Source organism: Anabrus simplex, chromosome 8 (assembly GCF_040414725.1).
Source record: "Anabrus simplex isolate iqAnaSimp1 chromosome 8, ASM4041472v1, whole genome shotgun sequence".
Classification (NCBI taxonomy): Eukaryota; Metazoa; Arthropoda; class Insecta; order Orthoptera; family Tettigoniidae; genus Anabrus; species Anabrus simplex.
In genome coordinates, this window is record NC_090272.1 from 105,812,920 (window position 1) to 105,822,792 (window position 9,873).

Genomic DNA, 9,873 nt, shown 5'->3' on the forward strand with positions numbered 1-9,873 from the left:
TGCCATTTCTTTAGCCCTCTCCCCTGTCGAGCCTTCTTTAATCATTAAACTAAGAAACCTCATTGTTGCAGTCATCATTCTGCTTAAGCCTCAATTTATCAGTTTCCGCTGTAGTGACATCTGTTAATGGTAGCACTCACACTGCACAAATACATCTGATTTTGCTTGAAATTTCAGTGAAAGTTTGAAAAGAAAATTAGCATTCACGTTGAATCCTTGTCAGTGTCTTATTCAGAGAGTTAATAAACGAGAATCTTAAATTAAAAATTGCTACGCCTACCCCTGGTGGGACTCGAACCCACAATCCCCGGTTTAGGAGACCGATGCCTTATCCATTAGGCCACAGGGGCTACAAGCTTCCTGTGCACATTTATTACACATTTAAATTAAACGACGCATTTCAATCTGGAAATAAACAAAATAAGTTTTACTTTAAGTTACAATATTTTTTAATTAAGATGAGTTTACTAAAAATAGACAGTCTGCACACATTGTGGCACGATTCCTGCTCTTCTGTGGTTTATACCAAGACGTTTAACGATAAACCACATTTAGGTAAGGAAGTGTTATACCGGTATTGTTACAGATTACAGGTACTTCTCTCCTTTTTAGAGACCGATCCCATAACAGCATTCTTTCCTCTAGTACCACTCGCCATTACAAGTGGAATTTGTGTATGACCGTGCCAATCATATTAAGATGGCAGATGGATTTATAAGTAGGCCTATAAGGGGCTAGGCAGTCTAAGGTGGTGGTGGTGATTATTGTTTTAAGAGGAAGTACAACTAGGCAACCATCCTCTATATAACACTAATCAGAGGGAAAAATGGAAGGGGTCCGACACTTCGAAAAATGAAGGTATCGGCCAAAGGAAGTCAAGGGCCGCGAAGGGCATGAAAATGAAAGACTCCCTAGCCCTCGCAAACCTAATAGCGTCGGGGTCAGAAAAGAACAAGAGTTGACCAAGGGAGGTCGGATAGGATAGATGAAAGTGAGGAGCCTGGGACAAGTAAGTGGAAACAATGCCAGGACTCAGCTGAGGGCCCCGTGGTCGCCAACCCACGCTCCATAGTTCAGAGCCCCTGAGGCCCAGTTTAGTCGCCTCTTACGACAGGCAGGGGATACCGTGGGTGTTATTCTACCGCCCCCACCCACAGGGGGATAGGCAGTCTAACCTAGTCAGCGATCGGTGACGGACGTATTGAGTTGAGGTGCCGGGAGAGCCGGCGTGGAGTGTGAACGGTGTGTGGAAAAGTAAGACGAGAGGGAAGAGGAAGATGATAGGCGTGGATCAATATCGTGCAGCTATTGAAAGATGGCAGAGGAGATGGAAGAATGAAACAGCCAAAATTAAAGGAGGTAAAGTGGAAACAAGAATAATGAGCGAGATGATACTGGTGGCAGCTGTGATTATGGTACTTCTAACCATAGGAGGTGTAGAGGTTAACCCCGGCCCAACCCCCAGTGGCAACATGAACTGGGAAGGCGTGGAGGTTATAAGTAGAGTGGTGAAAGAAGTGGTGGAAGAAGTATGCCCGTTTGAACAGATCAAAAAATATGATGAAAGAACAAGTGAAGGAATTTGAACATATGAGGCGTTGGATACAGGGAAAGGCAGAAGAGACAATGAACAAAGTGGAAACCAGCGAGAGAGAAATTATATTACTCAAAGCAAAAATAAAGGAGATGGAAGAAGAGGTGGTGAAGCTGAAAGCAGAAATTGGAGACAGTAGCCGAGAACGTAGGAAGAAATGCTTATTTATATATGGAGTGCCGGAAGACAAAGGAGAAGATAAAGTGCTGACAACCTACAAAGTGGTGGAAGTCATCCAGAAAATGATGAGAATTAACTTCAGTGAAGTGGATATTGATGCTGTAGGAAGGATAGGTAAAAAAAAGGGGGGTGATAGGCCGATAAAACTGAAGTTGTTTTCGAGCCTGATGGCGGAAATAGTGTTAAGAGGCGCAGATAATATACGGAATACAAATATTTGGATTAAAAGGGACATGGGAAGAGAAGGGGTAAAGAATATAAACACTCTGAAGAAGCATTTGGTCCGGGCTAAAATGCAAGGGTTGAGAGCCTATATTAAGGGCCAACAATTAGTAGTAACCAATGGACTTTGGACCAGAATGTGGACAACGAAGAAATTACGAGAAATGGAAGAGAATAGGAAGGACGAAGTGGTAGTGGGGAAGAATGTAGAAAAAGGCAAATCAAAGACAGTAAAATGGGCGGAAACGGTCATGGAGGCAAAGAAAGAACCAAAGAAAACAAGGCACTGGATCTAAGCTCGCAGCAAGAAGTAATAAACTTGACAGATGAGATTTGCAAAACGATCGAAGAAGGAACCAGCGAATTCGTAAATGAGATGAGGAAGGAGATAAGTAAGGAGACCAGGGCGACAAGGGCACTAATTAAGGAGCTGACCTCGGAGTCCCATGTGAGAGAAGAAAGGAAGATACAGGGAGCGATTGTGGGGGCGGAAACTCAAGATGTGACAAGAGCGCACAAACCAAGTGAAAATACGGCTGGGAGACAGGAAGAAGAAGCAAGAGGTGCACTGGCGAAAGGGAGAAGTCTGAGCCTAAGATAGATATGGGGTAAAAAGAACAAATTGGACGAAGGCATAGTGACAAGAAGCAAAAAAGGAAATTTGCAGTAGAAAGTAAAGTGCTGTACATATGAGAATAGCTGAGTGTGTGTGTGTTACGCATAACTATGTCAAGAGTGACTAAATGATAAGAGTGATTAAATAGGCAAATTAGCAGGCGGGAAAATGCGTAGTGAATGAGGAAGAGAGTGATTGTAAATTGGACAGGTGTTAAGGATAACGCTAATATGTGGGGATGGCTTGCTTAGGAGTTGAGGGTCCTAGTTAACTGTGAGTGAATATGGTTTCATTTAAGGTGGTGAGTTGTCTGGATTCTAAAGTTAATAAATATTGTGAAATAACAGAGGCTGAATAGTGCTCAACAGTAACGCAACGTAAGGTGAATAAATTGCACACCGGCACTACAATGGAGGTAATACGAAGCCAGGTTTGCAACTTAGTAGGATGTAAGAGAGGGCAGTGCTCAAGATAGAATGCGCTGAGTGCGAACCCGGCCTGGAAGTGACATACTCTCTGTCTAAAGTGCAGGTACATTCGGACACAGCATTGTACTCGGCTCAGTAATACGTTGCCAGTTTTTAGTTTATTATGTTGCCAGTTTTAGTTTCTTTCTCCATTACTGCCATATTGCCAACAGATGAGAATACCTTGTTGCAGTAGTTATATTTGTTTTCGGTCTATCCCTTTTCTTAATAGCAATATTGAGATTTTTTGAGGTTTTGTTTTATATCTGAAAAGATATCACTGCACCATTGCCATTTGATTATTATTATTTACATTAATATTGCCTTTTTCCTTTGTTTATTGTTAGTTATGTTTACTTTACGAGAGTTATTATATGTGCATGTCAGCTTATGCTGCCTAGGTTGGACATTATTATTTTTCTCCCTTAATAGATCAATAAGGCTTCATTGCTGTAGATCTGGAAGAAAAATGAAGACATCTATCTATCTATCTATCTATCTATCTATCTATCTATCTATCTATCTATCTATCTATCTATCTATAAGGGGCTAGGAGTGGGAAGGAAGCGGCCGTGGCCTTAATGTTATTAAGGTGTGAAAATTGGAAACCTATCGAGGGCTACCGACAGTGGGGTTCGAACGGAACCCTTTTGTAGTTCGGCGCATTCTCGAATATTTCTTAATGGACACTTTTCCAAACCAATTCCAATTAAAACATCGGTTCGACAAGGATGTCCCCTATCAACGACTCTTTTTGCTTTAAGTATAGAGCCCTTTATTCGGGCAGTCCACTTTGTAATGTGCACGATTCCCAACCCCTATAGCCTGTTCACGGTTGCAGCCTATGCTGATGACGTCACCATCTTACTGCAGACACCAACCGTTGCACCACAGTACAAGTGCATAATAACTTAATAACAACTTACGAGAAAGCCTCTAATGCCCAAGTCAGTTATAAAAAATCCGAGATATTACTGCTTGGTAGCTGGTCACAAGAGTCGACAATAGCGTCAGTGCCTATTAAAGATAGATTTAAGATTTTGGGAATAGTTTTCACCCCTGATATGGCCCGAACTGTTGACAAACTGGACAACCATAGTTTCAAGGGTCACTCAGTTTGAGTCGAAACCTGAACATCATTCAAAAGGTGTGGCCTTATATAAATTGTGGTATGTGGCACAAATTCTACCCATGCCAGTAAAAATCAGCCAGCGAGTTGAACTATGTATTAGTTATTATTTATGGCGAAGATATATGTTTCGTGTAGCAAGATCAAAAGTGAGGAAATCAGTCGAGAAAAGTGGACTGGGTCTCATAACAGTCGGTGAAAAATGGGTGAAAAATGCCAAGCGTTTTTAATGCCAGGGTTAATGATTGCCAAGACAGGAGTAGGAGCTGCTCATCAGAATTATTTTTGGAATATAAGTCAGCAAAATCCAAAGTATTCTGTGACGACACGATATTTTAGAAGAGCGCTGCATGAGATAGATAAGCTACGAGTGACAGGACACAACGTAGGCCTACCTCCTACAAGAGTAATATACAATCATCTATTAAAGAAGAACGAAACACAACCCCAGATCACGGCGAAGTACCCAAATAGGAAATGGAAAGAAATCTGGAGAAAGTTCAAAGATCCTCATATACCCACTGACTGGAAAGTTGCAGCACATAAAGCTATAACCGAAATTATTCCAACAGAAAGAATTCCGTCATAACATCACCCAATCCCCACTCTGTAAAAAATGTCTGGAGGTGGACACACGGAAGCATAAACTTACGACATGTGGAAGTGTCATAGCTGCCTGGAAATGGTTTTGTTCTGTGCTAAGACAGATGACAGGATCAGATAATCCTAATGCAGCTTACAGAGCAGCTTTAGAGCTAGAGTTCGGTACGCAGCACTTGAAATTTGCGCAAACTTGGCTGGTCATGGGGTATCTTTATTATGTCCTGAACACATTCATCCGCCTTCTAAAAGATGCCAAACAACAATTATTGAAACGTGTGCCACCGACAGAGAAACATCACATTAAGAAACTCGAGAGTGTTTTATTATTACAGTCGCACGGTCGTGCAGTGAATAGTTCAGTGTTTTTCACGCAATGTGTTTTGTGCCAATGTTTATTTTTAATGACAATGTTCTAGAACAATAGGATACGAGAGAAAATGTAAAAAAAAAAAAAAAAGTTTTTTGTTTTTCAAGGACAGAAGGACATGTGACAAGTGAACATTATACTGTACTAAGAGATTGAGTGATTTGCTTGTTGTGCTACTCTTGTATGTTAATACTGTCTCTTGCCATTTGAGAGAAATAATATGATAATTAAAAAAAAAACCCTACTATCTACAAAACGCAAGCTTAACAGCTGCGCGCCCCTAACCGCACGTGGCCAACTCCCTCGGTAAAACAATCGGAAACTAAAACAGTCTATAAAATGAAGTGGCACTGGCCAGTACCTCTGTGGATGGATTTTTCTCAGCATTACTGTCTTCACACTATAGGCTACAATTCGATTCTTTACTCTCCTAGTGAAAGATAAAATTCCGCAATGTAACATAGCCTGTTTTTAGTCATTCGACCAGGTCAGGAATGAAATGAATGAATGAAACCCCCATCTAGCAGCCAGGATTGTAATTGTGCCGTCTGCCGAAGCCTGTCGCACTCCTCTGGGGCAATGATTAATGATTGACAGATGGCATGAAATTATATTGGAGAGTGCTGCTGGAATGAAAGACGGCAAGGAAAAACGGAGTATCCGTTGTAAAATCTGATCCGCCTCCGCTTCGTCTAGCACAAATCTCACAAAGAGTGACCGGGATTTGAACCACGGAATCCAGCGGTGAGAGACCGGCGCGCTGCCGCCTAAGGCACGGAGGCTCGCCGTAATCTAACAATAGGCTGTCATTTTGTTACATCAGAATAAAAAGAATAAAACAATATCTGACCTATTCAGTCATTTGAAAACCAACTTGTATACAATTTTCATTCACCCATGCCATCATAAGAATTTCAGAAATACAGCGCTCCAAAAAAGGTTCACTCGTAACGAATGACGTCACAGTAATAGCATGCCAGTCCTTTTGGGAGAGTGGTGGTAGTGATGTTGGTGATTATTATTTCAAGAGGAAGTACAACTAGGCAACCATCCTCTTTTAACACTAATCAGAGGGAAAACATAGAAAGGATGCGACATGAAAAAATGAAGATATCGGCCAAAGAAAGACAAGGGCAACGAAGGGCGTGAAAATGAAAGATTCCCTAGACCTCGACTGCTCTAATACCGCCGGGACCGGGCGAGTTGGCCGTGCGGTTAGGAGCGCGCAGCTGTGAGCTCGCATCCGGGAAATAGTGGGTTCGAACCTCACTGTTAGCAGCCCTAAAGATGGTTTTCCGTGGTTTCCCATTTTCACACCAGGCAAATGCTGGGGCTGTACTTTAATTAAGACCACGGCCGCTTCCTTCCCATTCCCAGGCCTTTCCTGTCCCATCGTCGCCATAAGACCTATCTGTGTCGGTGCGACGTAACTATAAAAAAGATGCCGTCGGGGTCGGAAAAGAACAAGAGTTGACCAAGGGAGATGGGATAGGAGAGATGAAAGTGAGGAGCCTGGCACAAGTAAGTGGAAGCAATACCAGGACTCAGCTAAGGGCCGCGTGGTCGCTAACCCACGCTCTCAAGTTCAGAGCCCCTGGGCCCCCTATTAGTCGCATCTTACAACAGGCAGGGTATACCCAACCTACAGGGGGATCCTTTGGGATAACAGCTGCAGTAGCTCACAGTCCATTCTTTAATGCCAAGGGTAGATAGACAGTAACATTTTTTAATTTTAGAAATCTGTCGTTTTTCTTCTCCAATTCTGAAATGGTATATACGTGTCCTCTTTCTCCTCGATTCATCACTGGTTTTAGCAGGAAGTTTGGTAGGAATGAAGTTCACAAGGCTAGTTATACAGAGACCTTTTCTGATCCCATGCCTTTTTTTTTTAATGTCTCGAATATTGCTTGTCTGTCTTCACCAGAAAAGTGATTACATTCCCTGACGCACACATTTTTTAATGACGTGCTGAACTCAGCTTTCTAGCCTCCCTAGGGATGAAAATGAAAATCCACAGCCTGTTTCCAGTCGTTCGACCGGGTCAGGAATGCGATGAGTGAAGCCCCCATCTAGCTGCGAGTATAGGAATTGTGCCGGCTGCCGCAGCTTGTCGCACTCCTCTGGATCAATGATTAATGATTATCTATCTATCTATCTATCTATCTATCTATCTATCTATCTATCTATATAAATGTACAAAAATGAAAATAGTCGTGAATTAGTGAAGCACTTCCAGGTATCTTAGAAACTTAAAACTCAGTACCAGAGAAGCTGATAACGTCCGGATCGACAGAAAAATCAAGAATTCCAAAAATTCCCCTAGGGGGCCAGGATGGGGGTTTAAAATTAGGGTTCAGCATGAGAACATAAGTCTAAGAACTTTTTAAACTCAGTGGGATATATTTTTTCAAAGCGATGACCTATTGTTAAACGTTTCCTGAAAATCCAAATAAAGTTTTAACATCAAACACCGAGACAATGTTGAGAGAATTTTTCGAGATATTAAGAATACCAATACATGGAACTAGAAGTGCAGTGATCTGTACAAGAGTATAAAAATGAAAGTTGATCCTGTCATGATTCCTAGAAAAGTCGAAAATTCCCAGAATTTCCTGAAGGGGCCAGGTTGGTAGGGCTTTCAAAATCGGAGCTCAGCATAAGAACGCAAGTCGGATATATTTTTCCAAAGCGATGACCTATAGTCTTCATGGTCTTACAAGTTTCCTGAAAGTGCAAATTAGGTTTTAACATCAAACCCCGAGAAAATGTTGATGGAAATTTTCGAGATATTAAAGATACTAGTGCAATTGAACTCGATTTGAAGCGATCAGTACAAAAGTATACAAATGAAGATAGACAGTAATTAATGAGAAACTTCCAGGCATCCTACACACTTAAAACCTGGTACCAGAGAAGTTGATGCCCCCGGGGTCCCTAGAAAAATCGAAATCCCAGAATTCCCCGAAGGAGCCAGACTGAGTGGGGTTTCAAAATTGGGGCTCAGCATAAGAACGCAAGTTGGATATATTTTTCCAAAGCTATAACATATAGTTTTCATGTGCTTTTAAAATGTTCCTGATTCCAAATTATGTTTTAACATCACCGGGATCCCTAGAAGAATCGAAAATTCACAGAATTCTGCGAAAGGGCCAGGCTGATTGGGGGTTTCATAATAGGGGCTCAGCATAAGAACGCAAGTGTAAGCATTTCTTTCACGCAGTCGAATATATATTTCCAAACCTATAGTTTTCATGAGCTTAAAAGTTTGCTGAAAATCCATATTAAGTTTTAATATCAAACCCCAAGGGATATTTTCAAGATACTAATATATGGAGCTCGATGCGAAGCGATCTGTGCAAACGTATAAGCACGAAAATGCACATGACTTAATGAGGAATTTCCAGGCTTCCTACAAACTTAAAAAGTTGCTCTCCTCGGGATTCCTAGAAAAATCGAAAATTTCCAGAATTCCCCAAGGGGGACAGGCTGGGTGGGTGTTTCATAATTGGGACTCAGCTTAAGAACGCAAGCATAGCGAAATGAAATGGCGTATGGCTTTTAGTGCCGGGAGTGCCCGAGGACATGTCCTGCTCGCCAGGTGCAGGTCTTTTGATTTGACTCTCGTAGGCGTCGTGATGAAGATGAAATGATGATGAAGACGACACATACACCCAGCTCTCGTGCCAGCGAAATTAACCAATGATGGTTAAAATTCCCAACCTTGCCGGGAATCGAACCCGGGACCCCTGTGACCATAGCCAGCACGCTAACCATTTAGCCATGGAGCCGGACAGCATAGCGAATAGAAAGAGGAAATGAGAGCACTTCGACTCGCTTCTCATTACAGCAATGGATAGGCCCTAAACTTAGCAAGAAACAAAAAATAATTGTGGACACAATGCTAAAAAAATGTAGCACCAGCCCGCTATTCTAATGAATTTATATTAGATAGTTTGCTTTTGAAAATCAAATTCCCTAAGGGTTACAGACATTGTTTGAAGCATGAGTTACTTCCTCTGCCTACTGAAGCTCATTTGAGACGACTATGCAAAGGGTTCAACTGTAATTATGGTATAAATGGAAATGCCGTGAATGCAACTAAATATTTTTATTTAAACGAGCAAGACGAAAACAAGCGACTAGGTATAGTGATTTTTGATGAAGTGAAATTAAGAGGTCATTCGATTTAATACAACTACACTGACAGTTGACGGATTTGTTGATTTAGGAGATGAAACTCCCTAAGACAAAAAGAACGTCCTTGCCACTCACGCGCTTGTATTTATGTTTGACCCTTTCTTGCACAGCTGGTTCCAGCCTGTACAGTGTATATTAGCAAGAATGCAACTCCTGGAGAACTATTGTCAAAAATAATAATTCAGGTCATAATTCAATTGGAACAAGCTGGGGTTTTAGGTGTGGTGGAAGTGAGTGTAATAAAAGGGCGTGGATGAATTTGGGAATTTCAAGGAAGAATGATAAAATGCTCCATTGAAAACCCGTCAGAGTGTGGGCATTTTCTGATTCCATGCATATTTTGAGGTGCATAGGTAATTATTTCCACGATAAAGTTCTTTTGCTGTATAAAGGCAAATAGGTGAATTACAACTTCTTTTTTCTCCAAGGTTTCGGACAACTAACACTTTCGAGAGTGAGTTAAAACATTTTGTATGTGTCTTAGATAATGTGAAATGC

The 9,873-nt window shown here is 41.5% G+C and overlaps 1 non-coding gene across 1 annotated transcript; it reads right to left on the bottom strand.

The window, feature by feature from the left end:
* Positions 1-277: 277 nt before the first annotated feature.
* TRNAR-CCU (transfer RNA arginine (anticodon CCU)) lies at positions 278-350 on the bottom strand. Its single transcript has one exon. It is a non-coding gene; the product is annotated as a tRNA-Arg (tRNA).
* Between the last annotated feature and the right edge of the window lie 9,523 nt (positions 351-9,873).